General features: G+C 47.5%; 2 non-coding genes across 2 annotated transcripts; both read right to left on the reverse strand.

Moving 5' to 3' along the window:
* Window positions 1-8,508: 8,508 nt before the first annotated feature.
* Window positions 8,509-8,581, reverse strand: TRNAM-CAU (transfer RNA methionine (anticodon CAU)). The gene has a single exon. It is a non-coding gene; the product is annotated as a tRNA-Met (tRNA).
* Window positions 8,582-21,636: 13,055 nt separating this feature from the next.
* LOC119092857 (U1 spliceosomal RNA) lies at window positions 21,637-21,805 on the reverse strand. Its single transcript, XR_005093555.1, has one exon. It is a non-coding gene; the product is annotated as a U1 spliceosomal RNA (small nuclear RNA).
* Between the last annotated feature and the right edge of the window lie 984 nt (window positions 21,806-22,789).

Consider the following 22,789-nt stretch of genomic DNA (forward strand, 5'->3'; position numbering starts at 1 on the left):
TATATATATATATATATATATATATATATATATATATATATATATATAATAGCCGGCTCCGTGTCGATATGGACCTTGGGGCCCTTTTCCCAAACAGAGGCGGGTCGGGAGCCTGCAAAGCTCACGCGGACACCCCGTTGCATTATTCGGGGTCCTGAAACAATGAAGCCTCGATGGTGGTCAGTGGTCCAGAACGCCTAACAGGGACCCAGGACCATAGCACTGAACGAGATGCTCTCCGCCATGGTTCGGCAAGGGCTCCGATAAGCCGAACTGGGGTCAATGCGTCATTTATTGGACCCCTGCAGCGATAAGACATCCTTTTGCGTCAGCACTGATCCGGTGTTCGATGATGATGATGATGCCCAGGTCACAGGGCCTATCGCATCACGGAGAGCACTATTGTACGATTTATGCTATTCATGACCTACAGATCGAACAGGGGCCACGAACAGGGCCCGGCCGCCGTATCGCCAGAGTGGCAGCGGCTAAGAGTCCGGGCTGGGACGTAAGGGTCTTACCGGTCCTGACAAGGCAGAATTAATTGAGCAATTTTGAAGTTGATCTTTCATCTCTGATAACAAGTTACAGCTGATTGCTTACGATAAGGTTGACGAGCGTACACATTCAACTCCATATTATTTGCAATGTCCCATATAATTTTCTAAACGATTCTTCAAAGCTCCCTGGAATTTTTGATTTCACTGCGGAAATTTCGACATGTGATCACAACTTTCCAAGAAAAACGCTAACCAGAGGAAAAACGCTCATCTACAGAAACGCTATTCGCCAACTTTGGGAGAAATTCTGCTGAAGTTGCCGCCTTCCCGTTCATGTCCAGGACACATGTGTGGAAAAAGGAGGAAAGTATGCTATAAAATCTATTAGCCACGCCATTTTGGAAGACATAGCTGCAGTGCAGAAAAGGGGAGGATGGTAATCAATAAAGATATCAAAGGCGGTATATACTCTGTCGTGTCAAGGTTACGTCAAGCCAGAAGCTAAACCAGGAGTGAGACGGGTGGGGACAGTGGGCCCAACAATTGCCTCTTTCCATTTACTTATTATGAGGCCAGTTGTGTCTTTAGCAAAGCACACGTTTCAAGCAGGAACATTATTTGTTGCTCGCGGGCACCGCCAGTTCCAACGTTGGAATGCAGGAATTGTGAACACTTTTGTCATGTGTAGGTGATCTTTTGCCCCCCAACACCCTTTCTTCACCCTTGTTTATGTGTTGGCACGCCGGTACCAAGGTACGTACCAGAGGTACCGTTTTCTGAAAGGTTTTATCGAAGGGGAAATCCCAAGTCCAAAGACGGACTAGCTGTCCATCAAACACTTGTCGAAAAATTCAGGTTGAGGAAAAATTCCGATTTTTCTCTCAGATATGACGTAAGTAATGCCTACAATGAATGACCCCAGTCATTTCTTGTATCGCTACATTCCTTCACTCACATCGGATGAAAAGAAATAAAAAGATCATGTGCAGGTAATGTATATCACAGACTTTCGTGAGAGCATTCAATTTACAACGCCCATCGATGCCCGCTAATGTTGACTATCACTTTGCTTGACAACTAGATAAGCCGGATAGTGCGTGGTAGGCCGTCGTAAATAGGTAAATGAGGAGTATGCACATGCAACTTGAAAACGGTTTGTAAGGTAGCAGTGCAACTTGTCTAGCATTCCAGATAAGACAATAAATAACCTCGTTCCTCGTAGAATAACCAGGATAATGGGGAGACAATCGGATTCTCCCGCGGGATTTTTTTCTCAGAGTCCTTACTCAAGGTCCATCTATGTCTGTCTCTCCATCCGTATCTCCATTTTCCTGGATATTTTACGATGGATGAGGCTTCATGTACTGTCATCTCTATTCATATTGTTCCTCGCAATACACTTCAGAAGTTACTTAACTAGGTCATCATTTGCCTCGATCATCATTTGCTCAGGCAAGACACCACCAAGCGTAGTCCTTAAATCGAACATTGATTTGGCTTATGACGATAATCTCAAAGACTTTGGATTATTTTGACCTTTTGAAGGCAAGAGAGTGCTATTGGCCTGATATGTTCCTAGTAACCTCCTGCTTACAAGAAGCATCCAGCCTCAAGCTGGTTGTATGCAGAGGTCCGGGAGGACTTTGTACACCAATCTCAGCTTTGACCACGTTTCATCCATTTCGAACCGTCTGGCTACCGCAAGATCAAAAATTTTAAAAAATCATTTCATATACCGGCCTACATAACCAGAAAATTTTGAGCCTCAAGCTCTTAACACACACACACACACCCACACACACACCACACACAACCACACACCCACCACACCCACACACCCACACCCACACCCACACCCACACACCCACACACACACACCCACACACACCACACACACACACCCACACAACACACAACACACACAACACACACACACACACACACACACACCCACACACCCACCCAACCAAACACACCACACCTATATATAATATTCCACATCAAAGGATTCATCAAAGAATCCAGGATTTCGTCAAAGGTGACGGGGGGGGGGGGGGGGGGGGAGCACGCAACATTGTGGGCCCCGTATGGTCTAAGGCATCCCAAAAATCCTCGCACTCCGGCCATTAGATTTTCAGTTTCTTGAATGTGATGTTTTCTACGGGAATTCACGTTACTGTTCGCGTCCTAGAAAAACAAGCGGGCTGCGTATACACATACTTGAGCTTATCCATGTTTCGACATCATGGTGAATCCTGTTATTTTGAGACTAATGTTTTCGGAAAAAAACATGCAAAATGATTTAAAGGTGGTTCCAATACCAATTAAAATCAGGCACGAACATAACGCCTAGCTTATTTAAAGCAAGCCGTGCAGAATTTTTGCTTCGATTGGAAGGAGTACAAAAATCCCGAGCCTTAAAATGCATGGAGGTTATGATGCACGATTATAATAGGCGTCACAAATTCAGTACCAAACGGAAATGACACATATGAATATGGCGGCTCCGAAAGCTGTGTTCGACAATTATCTGACTGCTGCTCCAAGGCTAAGGTACCAGAGCCAGTAGGGACGGAGCCTGAGCGACCATGGGTGCCTCGACAAGCCAACAAAAAGGCTTCCGTCAACTCGTAAATTGTCCTCAGAGCAAACCACACCATCGAAACAGATGAACAGATAGGGCCCCAGACAAGAGCGTGGCGCCTCCATTCAAATAAGTACCCAATAAAGTACCCAAGGCCCAGTATGGAGGACTCCCGAAGGATCGAGTGTACCCGTGCAGGCTATCAGATGGCCACTGACAGGAACGTTGGGCCCTACCTTGAAATGCCAAGACTCAATATGCCCCCGAACAATCCATTGTGCCCGAGAAGATGAACAGATAGGGCCCCTACAAGTGAGTGGGGCTCTCTAAAACTCAATGCGCAGGGCTTCCGAACAATCCGATGTGTCTAAGCAGGTTAACTGGGAGAGCCCCGAACGACCAATTAAGCCTAAGCAGGTTGTAGATGGGCTTCAGATAAAAGTGTAGACCCCTAAGCAAGCAATAGAGGGTATATACTGAGTGTGTCTGTAGGTTAACTGAGAGCAACGTGAAGGGCCCCTGAACAAAGGAGGATATCCCGGCAGATTAACATATGGGTACCCCGGCTAAAGCGTACAGAGCCTTTTGGGCAATAGAGAATCAGAAGAAGGCACATTTTTGACGATAGTGCTCTGACACGCTAGCAGGAAGGGTGCAGCAACAGCACAGGGCCCTCCGAGCAAATACAAGAAATCAGGGACAACGTACAAGCTTTTTAACGATCGGATTGGCCCAGCAAGCGAACTTACAGGGCCCCGGGAACACTGTAGGATTTCTGTACAGCATAATGAGCATTAAACGCTCTAAGTTACCACCGTCTCAATTAATGAAGAGTAACTGTTGTCTACTCGTGGGCCCTCCACTTTCGCTTGTGATTGTTCTCGGCCGCCTGGAAACGCGACGACGTCCAATTTTGTTGCGTTTTGTGTAAGTAACTGCGTCTGTTCGACCCGCTATGGGCCCTTTGGAGCCCAAAGGTAGCATCAGGTCTTGGTCTTCCCCCACTGGATCGAACCCTGGTTACCCCCTTCACCAACACCCCACCCCCATTCCTTTATCAGATTGATGCCTGAACACCCCTTCATTAGAGGAGGCGCGTGGCGTTCGTTTAATGACTTATTTCGTGTATCATGGGCCTCGGTAGCGCAAGAAGGGCAGCGCGTCAGTCTCATTAATCTGAAGGCCGTGAGTTCGATCCTCACCCGGGGCACGTTTTAAGACGATCACAGACCTAACCGTTTCTTAAATGACATCATTCAGCAAGCTTACGATCTTACCGCGACCCATCCCTTGCGTAACATACGCCCCATTTAACTGAGACCGTGGAACTTGTTCACGACGCCAGCATCTTCGCGCTTTCTTGCATTTGGCGCAGCTTCTGTTCCAAGACTCTTACGGGACTCGGCGTATGACTCAAGAGACCTCTCGTTTGCGTGCGCTAGCCCTGCTTTATGAAAAAAACGTTTTCATCGTTAAAATAGTATTTCATAGCCCGTGCAACGAGACGGACTCCGCCACTGAAAGGGTCATGCGTCAAATTGTACTCATAGCACTAACACGGTTCATACAGCAATATAGAAGTTGAGTGCGAAATCACGTAAGTCGTTTATGAAACTCACAAAAACACTATTTAAAACTTATCCATGCATTCCAACTGCTGACATGTTCCGGTGACATAGCTGATGCTGGGCTGGGGAGCACCGGAGACGGAGCGCGATGCGCTGGTGGCTGGGTCAGGGTCGTCCAGGTTTGAAAGAATCAGAGCCGTCACTCAGCACGCCTTGCTGCAGACATCATGGTCCCGCCACCACAATGGCCAACGTCCAGCAAAATGGGTGTTTTTTGGCACAACCATACTATTTTAGCGTAATTCCCTGGGCTAATTGCCAGTTAAACGTCACATCAAACATATATATACATATATATATATATATATATAATATATATTGTATATGTATCTCTCTCTCTCTCTCTCTCTCTCTCTCTCTCTCTCTCTCTCTCCTCTCTCTCTCTCTCTCCCTCTCTCTCTCTCTCTCTCTCTCCTCTCTCTTCTCTCTCTCTCTCTCTCTCTCTCTCTCTCTCTCTCCTCTCTCTCTCTCTCTCTCTCTCTCTCTCTCTCTCTCTCTCTCTCTCTCTCTCTCTCTCTCTCTCTCTCTCTCTCTCCTCTCTCTCCTCTCTCTCTATCTCTCTCTCTCTCTATCTATCTATCTATCTATCTATCTATCTATCTATCTATATATATATATATATATATATATATATATATATATATATATATACCAGCCCAGTTCTTCTTCCTCAAACCCATATGATTACCACATTGGGTAGATTGTGACGCTCTCACAGGTGAGATGAAGTAGCGGTTTAAGTACTTCAATCAATGATACTTTGACCACGGCAAAAATACGGCAGCGTGTTGACAAAACTGAACCCAAACGCCAATTGAAGCATATCCGTGCGTTCCACTGCTGGACTGTCTCTATGACACGGCCGAGCTGGGGAGTGGCGGAGCTGGACTGCAGAGCGCCAGACTGGAGAGCGCCGGATTGGAGAGCACCGGGTTGGAAGACACCGGGTTGCGGAGGACCGGGTTGGGGAGCACCGGGTCGCAGAGCACCGGGCTGGAGAGCGCCAGTTTGGAGAGCACCGTGATGGAGAGCGCCGGGCTGGAGAGCACCGGGCTGGAGAGCGCCGGGTTGGAGAGAGGCGGGTTGGAGAGCGTCAGGCTGGAAAGCACCGAGCTGGAGAGGGCCGGCCTGGAGAACGCCGGAACTGGACTGCGAATCACGGTGACGGTTCAACCAATGAGTCATGACCAAACAGCATGTTTGGCATGGCCATCATGCAGTTAACTGCATTAGTGTCAGCTTAATGGCATCATCCTGACATAGACAGGAGAGGAGATGAATAAAAGAAATCTAGCAGATGATTTCATGACATTATATTGCATGCATGCACGTGAAGTCTTACCTGCAGACAGCTCAACGTTCAAAATCTGACGTCATCTCCAAGGCCATGATAGCTAACATTGCCTTGCTACGAGGTTTCCAAGACCACAAACATTAGCATCATTTGGGTGTTCAATGAAATGAGATAGCTAAAACCATATGTCAGACCGTGCATGGTTCCCAGATGGCACCAACTACATATCAATAGTTTAGGAATGTTTTGGGAAGCTGCACAACATCTTAACGGGAATGTTCCACATTTGAAAATGTTGCAACAAGCATGAAATATGACGAAACAAGCTCACTTACGGGTACACTTTTCAAGTGGAAGAGACTATTCTATACAGTACAATTCTCTGTAGAGTAAATATGCTTCCCAATGCGTCATGGTTTGATTACGTCATCATACCTTCCAAAATAATGATTGAGAGCCAATTGACGGCCGTTCCATCTGAAAATTGCGCTCACAAACAGCAGATATGAATGCATTGACATGTTTATTTTTCTTGGCCTACATTGCCGCTTAAGGATTGGCAGGATATGAATGAAGTTATTGCAACATCATGAATGCGAAGGTGACTAAATTAAAGATTTCATCCGAGCCCTTGGAATGGATGCATTTCTGGGATTGTGGGGGAGGGGGTGGGGTCCGTGGTGGGCGTTCGTGCGCTGCGGTGCTACCGGGCCGCCGCTGGATGTGTGTGCGCCACCGGCTGCTGCTGTGACGCCTCCCCAAAAGAGCGAATTTATGCTGAGGAGCCCATTGGTCAGCATACGAGCCAGATGATGTTAGCGGGCCAGATGATGTTGTTAGTGGAGACCGACTGAACAATACTGCCGCACCGTGAGCCCCTACCAAGGTCCTGCGACAGACTGTTGCCAGGAGGCTGAAAAAATGAAACAATCCAGCAAATTGAAAAAACCTAGCAAACTGATGTGTACGATAGCGCTGGCGGAAGTGACAATATCATGCGACGTGTGCCACAGAAACATAGAAAACATGTTACAAAAACAAAACAAAACAAACATCAAAACGGCAAACTATAATCCACAAAACCGTCACCTCTGAATGCGAGTCTCAACCTTTATATTTAACCTTGAACAAACACATGAACTTAGCAGGCTTTCGTCATACCTTGGCTACATGCGTTGCATTGGATGTGAAAGGAAATGGTCATTCGACATGGTTCATGGGAGATAATCGGTGAATGTTAGGGAGTGGAAGTACAGGTGGACACAGGTGGCAGCTTTGAAACTGTCATCGACGGCGGATTAAAGGACTTTGAGACGTTTGTATTTTCTTCTCTTACATACTGTTTTGGTTTCTGAAACAAACACAACACCGTTATCAAGTGAAGCAAGCACGCTGGCACACGCATCCAGAATACGACATATCTAGAAGTGACAGCAAAGTTATTATCATATATCACTTAACACACCGAAGACCAAAATAGCACAATGTATTTTGAAGTAGACGGACTATGTCAACACCTCATACATCTAAGCACTCTAACGAAGTCCCAAATATGTCAGGTTTGACATAACGTAGATTTAATCACCATGAATTCTACAGCTAGGTTCTAATCCACGAGTGTTACATTTTGAAGGCAGAAAAGCTCGATACAAATTAAATATATCTCTCACCAAAGTTGTTACTATCGCCTTTTATGAAACAGGCGACTTCCAGCGGCGCACGTCAAACCTCGCGCCACTCACAGCGTCATCGTCATCATCTGGTGTCTGCTGTTGAAAACCGTCAAACAGTTTATATCTGGACTGGGAGGCACACATGCGTATTATCTCAGCCGGCACGTCGCAGTGCTTGCAGTCCAGACAACCCGATTTCGAGTTCTATCCTCAAGGAAGACTTGACTACCCATTAACGCGAAACTTATGAGGGAATTAAATATCAAGTATACGACGTCAATGGCCCAGGCCACTTTAACCCGTGGACAAGATAGTTAACGTGCGCGATCTGTGCAATAATTTCGCAGTTAATCTAGTTCGCGACTTAATCTCGTACCTTTTGATAACTTTTTGTTGCCGACTCAGCGGACTGGAATTATTTCTCATTTATGGTCGGTGAACTGAACCGATACTCATCCAATTCGTTCTTCCGACCGCAGCGACGAAATATCAGCGATGTGGCAGCTCCCCAGGCAAGCAGATACCACCCTGAATACCCACGAACGGTCGTATCTGACCCAGGCCGTACCTCCAGCTAGCTGAAGCGCAAGGTAGGATTCGCGCACGCGAACGAAAACCCTCTTGAGTTAGACATCACGTCCCGGAAGAGTCTTGGAACAGAAGCCGAGCCAAATGCGAGAAAGCGCCAAGGCGCTGGGCGTCGTGAAGGACTTTCACGGTCTCAGTTGAATGAGGTGTGCGTTACGTAGGGGATGTGTTGCGATGTGATCGTAGGCTTTCTGAATGACGTCATATGAGGAACACCAAGATATTTGCGCGTCTTAAAACGTGCCCCGGGTGAGGATCGAACTCACGGCCTTCAGATTATGAGACTGACGCGCTGCCTACTGCGCTACCGAGGCCTGCAGTACGCAAAATCAGTGGTGTGGGAACGCGGGGGGGGGGGGGGGAAGGGAGGGGGCAGAGGGTCATGCCCCCCTAGCCATGCCCCCCCCACTTTTCAATGTGGGTGAAGCAGTGTTAACTAGACCCCCCGCACTCGTCAGATTAAGGTTGCGTTTGGCTTACTTTTGCACTACATTAAACACACATGCCGACTTACCTAGTTCACCAGCCACCATACTCATGATGCATCATCTTTTCCGCTTGCTTATTGGCTATCGCTTTGTGTCACGGCCACAGGCCGATGTCGCGCGGCGTATGGAGACTGCAACGCCGGGCGTCGAGGCTGTTGTTTGATCTGGGGAAGGCGCCTATGTAGTGCTCGGGGGCGGATTCAAGATTTTGTCAAGTAAAGGGGGAAATTACGGAATTTTGCGGGCCCTCTAGAATTTGAGTTTATGGGGTTTGAAGTGAAATTTCCACCTAGAAACCTCTCAATGCCGTTACCAATCCTGTCCTTCTGAAGACTTAATTAAGCCCCTCTAGTTCTTGAGCTACGCGCCGGCGAAAACGGACGCTCGTGTTACTTACGGGAAGGGTAGCGGAAGGATCCCACGTGTGCTGAATGATATGGCTCGAGAACCGGTACAAACCGTGGGTGCCTTAAAACGTGCCCCAGGTGAGGATCGAATTCACGGCCTTCATCCAGGCATGACCAACTGTGCCCCTTCCCTCTCGAACAATCCTTTTTTCTCTTTTTTTTGCGGTCGCTTTCAAACGATTCTTCACAGCTCCCTGGAATTTCTGATTTCACTGCGGAAATTTCGACATGTGATCATAACATTCCAAAAAAACGCTAACCAGAGGAAAAACGCTTATCTACGGAAACGCTAGCCGCCAACTTTGGGAGGAAATTCTGCTGAAATTGCTGCCTTTTTGTTCATGTAAGCTCCTGTGCGAAGAATGGTTGTGATCTGGTCTATCCCCTGTTCTTGTGTAGTGTATGGAGTATCAATATGCGAGCTAATTTCTTCAAGTTTGGCCCAATCAGCCTGGTGTAGATTTCATCGGGGTATCGGGGCATCGGAACCGAGGGACAGCGTCATCAGTGGTGATAAATATGGCGTAAATTTTAATGGGAAAATGATCACTATCATGCATATTTCCACTAACAGACAAGTCAAAGAAAGTAGCTATGGCAGGGGAGCACAATGAAAGGTCTACTCCAGTCTCTTGGCCAGATGACACGTGATGATATTGAGCATATGCCAATGTTACGGCCGTGTAAGCGCAATGAGGCGGCATCGGCTTCCAGAGGTGCGTTTAAAGTAAGCTGAGTGTGAAGAAGATCGTTGGAAACATGCAGGGCAGCCGCACCATTGCGGCACTCTTCTCCAGTTCCATCTGGAAGACCTAACGAGTAACTGATGAGGTTGAAATTGAGGGGTCAGTAGAAAGGAACTATGTTTCTTGCACGGCAATAATGATTGGCGTTACGAGTAAGAAAAACTGTTTTGTGTCGGCCCATTTACGAATTAGCCCTCGGCAGCTCCATTGTAGAAAGAAAGGCATGGAGAACTAATTTAAGTGTGGCTATCCCCAGCACCATGACGTGCTGGTACTCTATGGGGAATATGCCCAACACTACCGGGCGGGATTCGGCCATGTGACATGGACTGTACCCGTCCCAAAGGTACCCGGACAGCTGGACGGAGCCAGCTATCTATGGTACCACAGGGTACATTTGGTACTCTGTGGTACATTTTGTCGGTCCGTTGGCAGGTCGGCCGGTCGGCGTACAACCACTCGGGCCGGGGCGCGGACGATCCATCGCCTGAGGACTCAGAGGCCGGTCACGTTGCGGCCGGGCACACGGCTGTGCGCATGTGACGGTGCGATCGACGCTAGCAAGCCCCCGCATTACTGCATGCTGGGTAACGATGCTGTGACGTCATCATGGAACGTCATCATCATCGTCATCAAGTTATATGGCACCAACGCTATGGCGGCGTGACAACGCTGTTCTTTGCAGGTTGGCTTAAACATAAATATGACCAAAAAACATAATTGTTTTCGGCCTAGCACATTAGATTAAACATTTTCAGCTGGGAAATGACGTTGGTTAGCAACACAGCCACAAATTATTGCCGAAATGCGCTTTTAGCCTGCCCCAACAGAAAGATGGGGTTACGCGTACACCAGTGATTTATCCCGAAGGCCTCTAGCCGGAGGGATTAGAAACAGCTTGTGTAAAAGAGCAAAGCATGCAAGAACAATGACAACATATGATTGAAATGAGATACGGTGGGCCAGACGGGCTTGGGACGGGCGGTGAGGAGTTGGAATGCACATCCTGTAGCCTTAGAGGAAGCGCTGTCAGGGTGGATGCAGGGTTGACCTGCCCTAATTGGGTTAGTGAGTGGTGAACCTCGGGGGCTTAAATACAGCGCGTGCCATTTCAGTACAAGAAAGCATAATTTTCTTGTAAAATGGGCCGATTTCTGACAAGTTTTGCAATTTCTGCCAGTCAAAGCGTCGAGGCAAATATCTCAGCCCTCAAATAGTCCAATAGGGATATTTTATGGCGGTGGGGGTATTATTCTCCGCGCACCATTTTTATTCAACCTATCCAAAATTATAGATCTGCAAGTTAACCAACACCTGGGAACGTCATAGCACAGCAACAGCGAAATTCTTGGGACCTGCCTTTCTCACATCACCTTATTTGCACATTGTACTCCATATAGGTACCGCAATGTAAAAGTATATGCGTAATCATTGCCCACTTATTAGCTTAATGTAAATAATACATATGATATTTATTTATTTACGTATACATTTTCCTTGCCCAAAAGCGCTTCACGCTTAGATACTTACGCGCGTTAGCCTCGACGAATATGGCGCAGGTGCTGCAACTAGAAACGTGGTTTAATAGGATTTATGTTTGCGGTCAAATCCTAGTATTGATTCGTCTTGCGAAGGGCTGCAAAGCAAAATTATTATACCTATTTATATAACATTAAAGCAAAGGTGTAGAGCGGGGCTGCCATCGAATTCAATGGCCAATTCACCGTTTTTAATCATGTGCCTGGTATCTACCAACCTTTTCGTAGCATCAACCAACAACCACACTGCGGGCTACCAAATTTTAGTCCCATGGCGACGTAGCGTCTGCATAGCCTTCTCTAGTGGCCTTGGGGCGCTGGTTGGCTACTGGGAGGAAGCAGCTGTGGTGTCTGGTTGTGTATGCTGCACAAAACGTAAAGTCTCCTTCGAAGAAAAAGATGGGTACGCTTTATTAGGATCCTAATTAATATCTTATCGAGTGAGTCTGGAGAATTACGATTCTGTCCTTCTCAGCCAACTTAGAGCTTACAAATGGTCTTTTTAAATGTCTAAATACCAAATTAAGAGCACCAATAAATGCTTCTTTAATGCTGCCTTCCATGCTTTGTGCTGACACTAAGAAGATTGATAATATTTGTTGCAAGCAATGCATTCTAAATGGATTAAGTGGATAACATAAATCCACTTTTTGCGTTTTGTTCTCCACTGACTAATTTTCGTGTACACTTCATAACAAAATATTATCACTTGTACTATTTCCAACAGTAAAGAGACACTGACAAAATACGCCGGCCAATGTTAACACTTCAATAACAAAGGTTATTTTTTAACTTATTGGTCTTGGATTTCTAGTGCTGTACTGGGCGTTTTCTAGTTCCCTAGGTTCATAGATTCTGTATTTAAAATGAGTTTTCCTTTGTCCATAGACTTTGCGACGCAAGCTGTCTCTATACGCACCACTGCAATGAGCAGTGCCGTGTCTTTCACCAGACGCATCTGAAGCAAAAGATCCAGGACAAGTTGAGACCTTTCACAGAGGACCACCTCAAGGCCCAATTTGACTTGGATTTTTGTAACGCATCGGTGGTCTCATCAGTGGTCTCATGCAGTTGATGAAGAAGAACGACCAGCAAGGAGCGACTGAGGGGAAGCTCGTTCCGTACCCGGGTGAGCAGTGGCACGAGCTCGCAATCAACGGGAACCACAATCGTGTCGTTCCTTCCACTTTCACGATGCAGCTGCGGAAGTGGGGTCAGTTGATGACGATGGGCGTCAAGTTCCCGAGGGAGAAGTGCGTGCACGCGCTGTGAGAGACGATCCCGCTTGTCTCCAGGATGGCGTAGGTATCTGTGTATTTGTAGTTAGTGAAGAATGCTTTGTGGTTTCTGGAAAGTGACAGCCCCTGAGGGTGGATTTCGTGATTATGTCAACAGGAAAGGCTTGTCATCTGTGGTGCTGCAAGCAGAGGTTGATGGCAGATACGTGGAAGTTTTCCATGAGAGGCATTCCAAAGGTCATCGATATTCTTCATTCATGTGTCACCTATGATATTGAGCAAGCATTAGTGCTCATTTTAGGAGGCATGCAATTTCAATGTTGGCACCTAGTAAGGAATGTAAACCAGAGTTAGACTACCGTGTAACAATTAATACTTGTGTGCCTCCCACTGGTTTGCTGTATGGATGTACATGTGTAACAGTATGCACTGATGTGAAGGGATGTCTTTGTGTGATATTGGATCTGCCTGATAGATGCGATGTGATACACTATAAATGAAATCGAAATAGTAATGCCAGTGAAAAGTCTGAATTTTTAACATAACTTAAACCAACATCAACAACTTGTCATCCATGCAAATGTGACAGGTCATTTTTTCTTTCCGAAGATGCTGATTACACCATGAATGATCCATATCAGTTCTTATTGACCCGTTTTCTCCAACTGGAGGAATTTATGCTCTGCACTACCAGTGTTTTCCTCCTCTCTTCCCTGTGCTTCATAATGTAGCAAATGTTTTCTGAGTGCTTGCAACCATGTTAGTGGCACATATTGCACGGGGTTTCAGATGATTCTCTTCTTTATTTACAGGTCCCGGAGCATCTACTGTGGAAGTCCTAGCAGCTGGCATGACTAAGCAGTCATTTAAGTGTTACAACTTTATCTCAGCGGTGGCTTGCTTCCAAAGGTAGTTGTTAGTTGCTATAGTCAACATTGTGATATAACGTGCATTTTGTTGTCCCAAAACTTCCACATCGACAAAAGAGCCCAAGATGTGAGCTTTAACATCTATATCCACCCAATTCCAAGGCCCATTGACATAGAAGAGAGTACTGTACTGTTGCAGGCAAGCTGAAAAGTTTTTGAGTCCACCACATATTCAACCCCATTAGCACCACTGTTCAAAGGCATCCATAGAAAATGTTAAGTGAGCAATTGGTCCTCATCGCCACCACACCTACACCAACAGTTTTAGCTTGCCCACACCCTTTACCCTTTACCGTGTTTGCATGGCCAGTTGCTGTCATAAAGGGTACTATATTAAATATGTACGGTCAACTGCTGTCATCTTCAGTTGGTGATAAGCAACGTACAAAGGAATGCTTGTAGCAGCAGCACATACTTGTTTTACTATTAACAACTTTTGCCTCGCTTGAACAACTTCTTCAGGACCCAGTTCTTGGGAAGAAAGGAGCCTTGCAACTTTTTTGTTGACGTGAGACCTTGCCCATTTGCTTGCAGGAACCGGTGAACATCCATAGAGCCTCGGTTAACCTTCTGCTGCTTGGGGACCCTGTCTATCCTCTGCTGTCGTGGCTCATGAACCCTTACCCGATTCAGCTACGGGGCATCAGCACGCCGGCAAGGCAACAGCTCGCGCAGAGGCAGGAAAGATTTAACGTTTATCTGAGCTCAGGACGCATGGTGGTCGAGTGTGCATTTGGACGCCTTGGACGCCTTGGACGTTGGCGAAAGCTCCAAAAGAGAACTGAGATGCACCACAGTCGTGTCCCACTACTCGTTGCTGCGTGCTGTGTTGCACAATTTCTGTGAACGCCAGCTGGAACGGTACAACGACGCCTGGAAGGTACCTGTGGACGGGGCATCCCAGTACCCCAGCACTCAGACCCGGCATACGATGTCATGTACAACCAAAGTGTGCACGGAGTACGGAACGCTATTTGCGAGTACCTCGCCGCCAGCTTTCCGCTCAAGCAGTCTGCAACCCATGCCCTGTGGGGCCAGAGTTTGGGTTTGGTTAGATTGGCGTAACGATTAATTTTGAGCAACTTACGCAAGAACGGACTGTGCCAGGTGAGGGTTGGATGGGTTAGGTTGGCGTCTGCAAAGCCAGCTTGCGTATGCCCTAGCGCGCAAGTTAGGTTGGCGCGAACAGTCAAAGCCTGCTTCTGCTGCAGCATCCGCGTAGCTGGCATCGATTAATGTGTTCTTTATATATGTGTGATATATGTATGTCATGTAATAAGAGCCTTCAGATGCCGATATATGTGTAAAGCATTCCTAGATCTAGATCACGACCATCGCTGCGTGCCTTCTTCGTGACTGTGCGGAAATAAAATAACGTCACTGATCTATGCCTTTATGGAGCTAGAAAAAAAGAGCTAAATCAATCAGATGTATTCACGCAAATGGCTCAAATAAACTGGATTATAAACACATGGGTGAGATATTCTTGATGCTCAAAAACAGGGCCATCATATCACAGTTCAGAGCGTTTGCCGGGCCGCACGGTGCGCGGCGGCGGCGAAGCTCAATAAATGCCAACTGCGCACGGCCCGGCGGCAGAGTCCCAAAGGGCAGCGCGTCTGCTCGCGACTAGGGTCAGTCGCGTCACCCCTGGGCGACCAAGATGATGAGGACTTCGACCACGCGCCCCACGTGCAGGGTCAGCTCTTGCACGGCTGCGTCTGTGGCGCGCCTTGCGGCGTACTCTTCCCGCTTGCGCGCCTCCGTCTGATCATAGCGGTCCAGTGGCCGCTCGAGGACGTCCTTCCTTTTAACCCGTTCTGTACGGCGCTTGGTTGCGCGTGGCGTCTGACTCAGGTCTGCCGCAACGCTGGCAGGCTCAGGGCCAGTGGCTACGGGGATCGTGGCTGCCGGGCCGGTGGCTGCGGGACCAGCGGCTTCTGCGGGGCTGGCAGCTGCTGCAGAGCCGGTGGCTGCTGTAGAGCCGGTGGCTGCAGAACTGGTGGCAGCGGCGCCAGCGCCGCTGGGTCCGGCGATGTCTATGACGTTTGGAGTGCATGCCGCCCCCAGTCGTCGCTTAACTGCGACATGCTCTCCGCTGAAACACCACAATACTGTCAATGTAAGAAATAAGGAGACACCCTATCCCATAAACATCATTTTTGGTGCAGCCCCCACTGTCAATGGCTGCACCTTAGCCATGTCAACACAATTGACATTATAGAGGCAGAGCAGGTGATCCTGAAGTGGACACAAAAGTTCAGCCAAACGTGATGTTACAGGAAAATGAAAACCATGCAACTCAGGGCATGTAAGAGGTTGTTTTCATGACGCTGTCAGGCCATGACAAAGGAGCTGATTTGCTGTGTTTGATACACGTTACAATGTTTCTGGCATTCCTCCAGATTTTCTGCTATAACGCAAGGCAACCTGGTTGCAATGTAACCCCCACCCCCACCCCTCTCCCCCAACCGGTTTTTCAACACAGTCATGTGGTGTCCAGACTAGGACGTATGGAGTTCAGTAAGTCTTCTGAAAAACCAACCTAATAATGACGGTCAGACATGAGGTCGAAGCCCTCCTCCGACAGAGATGCTGAGGGTCGGCTTCCAAGGACGCTCTCTGGAAGTTCTTTATGTGGTGGCCCGCCGGTCGATCCTGATACGGCCCGGCGAATACGCCTTCAGCTAAATGCCCGCCGCAGGCTTTCCATTTTATTTCCACACTGTTGTGCAGTTCGGGCCATTCCATAAACCGACATCTCATCTGAGAGGCGCTGGCGCAACTGAAAAGACTGAACAAAAAGGTACGTAAAATCTCAAAGGCCTGGAATACCACAACTGGAATTCCAAAGGCATATAGCCATGTATGTCACATGACAAGTGAAGCCATTCGGCAGCAGCCTAGAACTCATTTGACATTACAGTCAAGTGGAAAACACAAGTTGCCTTGTCAGGATTGGCAAAGGTGTGCAATATTCCTAAAAAGTGTTAGTAACAGACAACACATGTTTTCGCTGAACATTGCAAGCACCAAGAGCCAGGTATTTGCATGAAACAGAAGAAGTGATTCATAAGGATTTCAGGATATATTTCAGCTAGAAACAGTTCATTTCAACACAGGTGTGCGAGCAGGAATGATGGGGAAGTAACCTGCCCATTTAAACTGTAAGCCACTTCATGACAATCGCAGAGGCGATGTCAAATCATCACACATTGGACCATTCATGCGTGGCAGTAGCTCCAAAAACTGAGGGGAACGCAAATGCCTCCAACCTGCCATGCTGATGGTGGCTTGCCCTTCTGACCGGCATTTTTAAGCATGACATTTACAATACACCTGAAGCCTGTCATACATCAATATTTGTTGCCATGGTTGGCATTGCAGGAAACAAGCATATCTTTACAATGACCAATTACACTCACAAATTACCTTCTCTGATCAACTGGGCCACCCAGCACCATACCACCTTCTTCCCCCGGTCCCAACAATATATCAACTACCCCCATACAAATGCATTTATGAGCAGCTTGCAACAATAAGCCCAGCTACTGAAGTGACTCCCAAATCATACACAGCAAGTGGCAACAATTGTGGTTGGGAATTGTTGCTGGCTGTTAGAAAAAAAGTATGAAATGTCTGGTGTGACACAAGTTTTACTACGGGATGGCTGCCCCCTCAAGCTCAGTAGCAAGCATTACATGCATGCACGCACCATGTATGGAATAGTTATTTTGATAGGGTCGCGCAATGGGAAATAGCTGGTATTGCCAGCACTCTGAAAAAGAAGATAGCCATTACAGCTATCAAGAAATGGTGCTAAAATCCTGTGTGGTGAGAACAGTGTTTCCATTCAGACTTGCCATTGACTGGCAAGAAGGTATGCCGATATTTGCTTTCATGACATCCCATGGTGGGGGTACACCTGTGACATCCTTGCGGTCAACAGCGTTGGGTGGATACAGATTGATGCCTAGGTGATACAAACAGCCATATTTGGACGTCCCAACGACCATATGTAAGCCAGGCAGATAACCGTGTCATGCCCAAGGCAATCTTAGCTTATCATTACAACTTATCCATTATAATGAAACAAAAGTTGCCTTATGACCTGCAGACATCAAACACAACATGGCACCAAGGTAACAAATCTGCTCACCAGTACAAAGAGGGTAGTGTTATGCACCAAGGGCACGCTATCCATGCTGCAGGTCCTTTTGCACAAAGTATCACTTGGTTCATGTACTGATGACAGCTTTCATCTATCATTCACAGTTGTCTTCTTGTTGTTTCCAAATGCTCATTCAACAAATCGGGTCAAATTCTGAAAATATATTTTACAACCGATGCTGACTATGCAATATTCTAGATTTCTGGATGCTCTCCATAAGATGCAGGTATTATTCAACCACCTATCTCACCCACAGCATACCTAAAAACAACCAGTTACATGACTACATCCATAGCAAGCAAATAAGCCCCCTGCTTCGCATCCATTTCATCACAGCTGGCTTCAGCTGTTCAGTGTGGTGTAACTTAACATTTCTTTAGGGTGTCAAAGTTTGAGCAGATCTGTCCATCAGATAACTTGTTCACCAAATGCTAAAGGCATAGGAGGAATGTCTGAAAAACTCTTTCCTGCCCCCAACATCCGCACTTCCATGCCAGTTGGATGGAGACATTTCCTGACTGAGGGAAATTTAGTAGTATGCCCTGCAAATATTTTAACAGCAATCCAAAACTGCACGAGATCGTTGGCAAAACTAGGTATAATGGCCAACATTAGCTTCATAAAGCTTTTGGAAGCATGGAGCCTGCCGCACATATAAATTAATCTAAACTTGAGCCAGACAAAGTCGGTACACAAACCTGACATCCACTTCCTTAACAGATCGCTCTAGGCCATCCGCATAACACGCGTAACTTACGTGTGCGGTCCTGTGACGTTTTCCATTCAAGGGTCTTAATAACTGGAGCTCTTGGATGACTTCCAACATGGTGGTCACCTCGCCTTCCTCACAGTTTTCCTTTTTCTTTTCCATCTTGGAGCGTTTTAAACAGTGAGCAAGAACTCTTGAAAACCGGCAAAACCAAACAGCTGAAATGACGAACAGCAATGCATACGACAGGCAGTTCCGGTGATATGTGCTTTTGCCAGCGACTACGCCTTTAGCAGCCTTGACCACCGATAATCCGATCGAAATCTTTTCCTGAACAGATAATGCTCTCACGGGAAAGGATTTTCACCGGCTTGTTATTTCGAATTATCGGAGCGGCGCGTGAGTGTATACATGGGCCAAATAGTTGGGATCAAGGAGGCGTCCCGGCTTAATTCAAATCACAGCTGCCTATATAAACAGAGTAAATGTCTCGCAAATTAGGCCAGCTTCTGTAGGGAAGCAAGGCAATCGGAGGCGTCTAAAAAAGGCGGAAAGTGGTTAAGCGCGTCCTTACTGAGTCGCCGACTAAGGCGCTGCACCGCGTCGCGGCATGAGGTGTCTCGTTCCGCCAATACGGCGAGTTACACGACCGAGACATGCCGTGCTGTACGCGTCTGGTCGCCAGGGACAAACGGTTGCGTTTGGAGACAGCAGAGCGACGGTGCAGTGTACCGAACCCCGTTACCCTCGAAGCTGCCGCTGTCGGCGCGCCGATCAGGCGCGCGCTGATCGGGTGGGCGAGTGATCAACCGGATCAGCTCTGGCTTAAGATCAGCGGTGATGGAATCAGCTGCCGCAAGATCGGATATGTAAATATCGCTGTGGAGCTCGTCAGCCAACTGCCCGTCAAGCGGTCGGCGATCGTCATGGCCTGTGTAAATGGTAACGAAGACGCCGAAAATCCCGACCTGGTGGCCGTCCTGAAGCAGGTCGACGGGAAGCAGGAGGACTCACACAACATCGATGGGATCTCGGTCCAGTTCTACCAGGGAGCGGACCTCAAGTTCGTGTGGATAGTGTTCGGTATGGCAGGAGGTCCGAGTGACTTTCCACGCCCGCACTGTACCGTCAGTTAGACCAAGAAACACAACGAACGGGCCAGCCCGTGCACCATCGACGCCATGGCCGCCCCGGACCGGAAGCCCATGACATCGAAAACGAAGATGGCAGATCGACAGGGCATGAAAATGTGCCCCATGATGATGGTGCAAATCCCCGTCAGCCGTGTCATCGCCGGCGAGATGCACCTGGTGCTGCGGGTGTCTGATCGCATCTTCCTAAACATGAAGGTCCAACTGGCAAAGTCTGGCAGGCTACCACAGCTGGAGCAGCAGATGTGGAAGATCCTGAAGGGCAAAATAAATAAAAAATATGTGACAATCTGCAGGTGTCAACCAGGCCGAATCTTCAGGACTGCGAGCTGCTGTCGAACAACCTGACAGTGTACTACCAGTGGAGGAACGTGGACGGCAGTTGATGAAACTGATACACTCCGATTCGGGGGATGTGTCGGTCATGGTTTGTAGCCAGAGCGGTGCTGGGGAAAATGTGTGACGAGTGACACACGCCGTGTCTCTCGGTGTGCCAGGGCGGCGCCTTCACCTCGTACGTGTACATCCTATGGTTCCATATGCCGGATCTGATATGCAACACCCCTGTCTTCTTCCACCACTTCAAGCAGCAGCTGGCGGAGAGGGCGAACACCGAGCTGAGGCGTGATGCTGAGCGCTTTAAAGGGAACGTTCCGCCTTTATATGCGGTTTTGAACTGAAAAAGCCATCTTAAAGACCTTTTGATCCAGTTCACGGTCATGCCCTTTTTAAGATCCAAAGCCCTCTAGTTGCTGAGTTGCACGCCCGTAAAAGGGGCAAAAGGTTTATTCAGGGACTATTACAAAGCCACCTCCGCAATGATGATGTCATGAAAACATCATATCAAGAATGGTAGCAAAATCATTAATAGCACAGCAGCAACAGCAGCAGCATAGCATATCGAGCTGATGCTTTTCTCAATATCTTCAAATGTGAAACATTTCCTTTAAGTGCTCGTCCCACAGCCTGATCGTTCAACATATAAAACGAGATCTGCTGTGCACAAACGTAAATACAACGCAGTAGATGAACGCTTTTTATCGAGATCTTGGAGCCAACGGGAGTGAGGCCAGCGGACTTTCAAAGGTAATATGGTTTCGGAAGGCAATTAACATCGCCAAGTTTGCTTAGCCATTCAACTGGTGTAACGTACGTAGGTGTACTGGTGTTCATGTGTACTAGGTGTTCAACTGGTGTAACGTTAAAGCAATGTACGTAACACATACAGTACAAGGAAAACATTACTTGTATGTTGGTACGGAAAGGGCATCCTGGGAAAATGACTGCGTCCTTCGGTAATGAGTAGGTACGTAATATAAACCTTAAGTAGACTAGCAGCACGCCAAAACAAAATCCAATTTGAATACCCATGAAAGTGAAAGGCAATGCACGCTGATTGCATCATCCCTATGTAAAGAATAAACATACTAACAAACTGCATTGCCTTTAAGCTATGCAAATGGACAAACCTTAGCCAATAGCGTTCTTGCAGGTATAAATTCCCATGATCAACAACACTTAAAGTGATGTTAACCACGGCGGTAGGTCGGTTCTTGGGCACCCAAATCAGCGCACATGATCATGGCGCTACCAATCATGGAGTGCCTACTAAAATCATGCCCCAGCGCACCCTGACACTTGATGGAACAAGATCGGGCGAGACTGGATGGCTTCTGTGATTCTGTCTGCCAAATTTCGAGTCTCTGGGTCATGGCTTCCGTGAACAAGAGGACACAAAGTCCTGTATGTTGAGCGCGTACAAAGTCACATCCTAGAGGACTGGTCACAATCTTGGTAAGTGTAGGCAGCTTGGTAAGTGTCAAAGAAAATGTTCCTCATGTATGTATTTAATATGTGCCTAGCCTATATGATTGAAATATCACAGGCCACATGGTGGAGGGCTGTCACTCAGCGCTAGCGTCTCTTGCACCATAGGCTGAAACTGTAGGGTAACAAACCACATTTTCCCACCCACCATCCCACAAAAATTCCTAGGGTTGAACCGCAAACAGAACCTACCTCGCTATCAACAATTGTGCTACAGAGTTACCCACATTTGGGGTAATCGTATAGACCATTCCAACCCAAGTGCAATGGAAGGGCTTCGTCGTGGGGGAACCGCCTCCGTGATCACGGTATCCCCTGGGCCAGATGTGAGTAATGCCAGGTTGGTTACTGGATTAGTCATTTCCACCAGTAATGATATTTTCAGGGCTTTGAAATGAAAGAGAATTGATAACGGTGGGGAAGGATACACGCGCCTGGGGCCAACCACCGAGGCTTAGCTCGCGCAGAGATCCCTCTGCGGCGTATGCGCCGGGCGTCCGGTCGAGGTCCCCTCCGGGTGGCCTCTTGGCCCACTCGTGGCTGGCGCCCGCAGTCTGCCCCGGACAGGCGTGGTATCGTGAGGATGCAGGATGAAGCAAGAGATTCAGAGTGTGGGATGTTTTATGCCAGTCACGTTTTTCATAACATTATGTTTCTGCGACGTACCACAGCACGCGACCATAATGTTTATGTGTTCACACCCAGCGTTTGCCGTTCTTTAGATATTTTGCCCCTGATATGGATTGTAGAACTTCATGTATATCATGCTACACGTTTAACTACTACTCAAAAACATTCAAAAAATGCGCTGAAGAAAGATGTAACGAAAGAAACGACCTACGACACCATTTCGTGCAATCACAATATCCTTGAACCAGTGAACAGACACCTCGGTGGCCCAGTAGCTAATGCCACCTGCCAGCAAAAGACCGATGCCCTTTCGTGTTTCAAGCTGTCATTCAAGCATAAAGTCACGATAAGTAACAGCCCTTTTAAGAATACCGTGAAACTTCAAATTCCCACTTCACACCGTTATCTGCCGGGCAAAGCGCGTACTTCTGGTGCTCAATTCACCATCCAGGGCCAACATGGTGGAAGATTGCATTCGGTTGGCATGACTTATCATATGTGTTTCCCAGCGAGGGCGTAGCTTTCCATTTAGTTGGGTGTGGTTTAGCCCCCACCCCACTCATCCCCACTTGTGATTCCACAACTTTGAGAACAACCTACGTTGAATCCTAGAAAAACAGTTAGTTGACCATTTCGGGACAGGCGGCGTCATGCTTTCACCGCTTACCCCTCCCACAACTCATTTGGC

This window comes from Pollicipes pollicipes, unplaced genomic scaffold (assembly GCF_011947565.3).
Source record: "Pollicipes pollicipes isolate AB1234 unplaced genomic scaffold, Ppol_2.1 Scaffold_3485;HRSCAF=4098_pilon_pilon_pilon, whole genome shotgun sequence".
Lineage (NCBI taxonomy): Eukaryota > Metazoa > Arthropoda > Thecostraca > Pollicipedomorpha > Pollicipedidae > Pollicipes > Pollicipes pollicipes.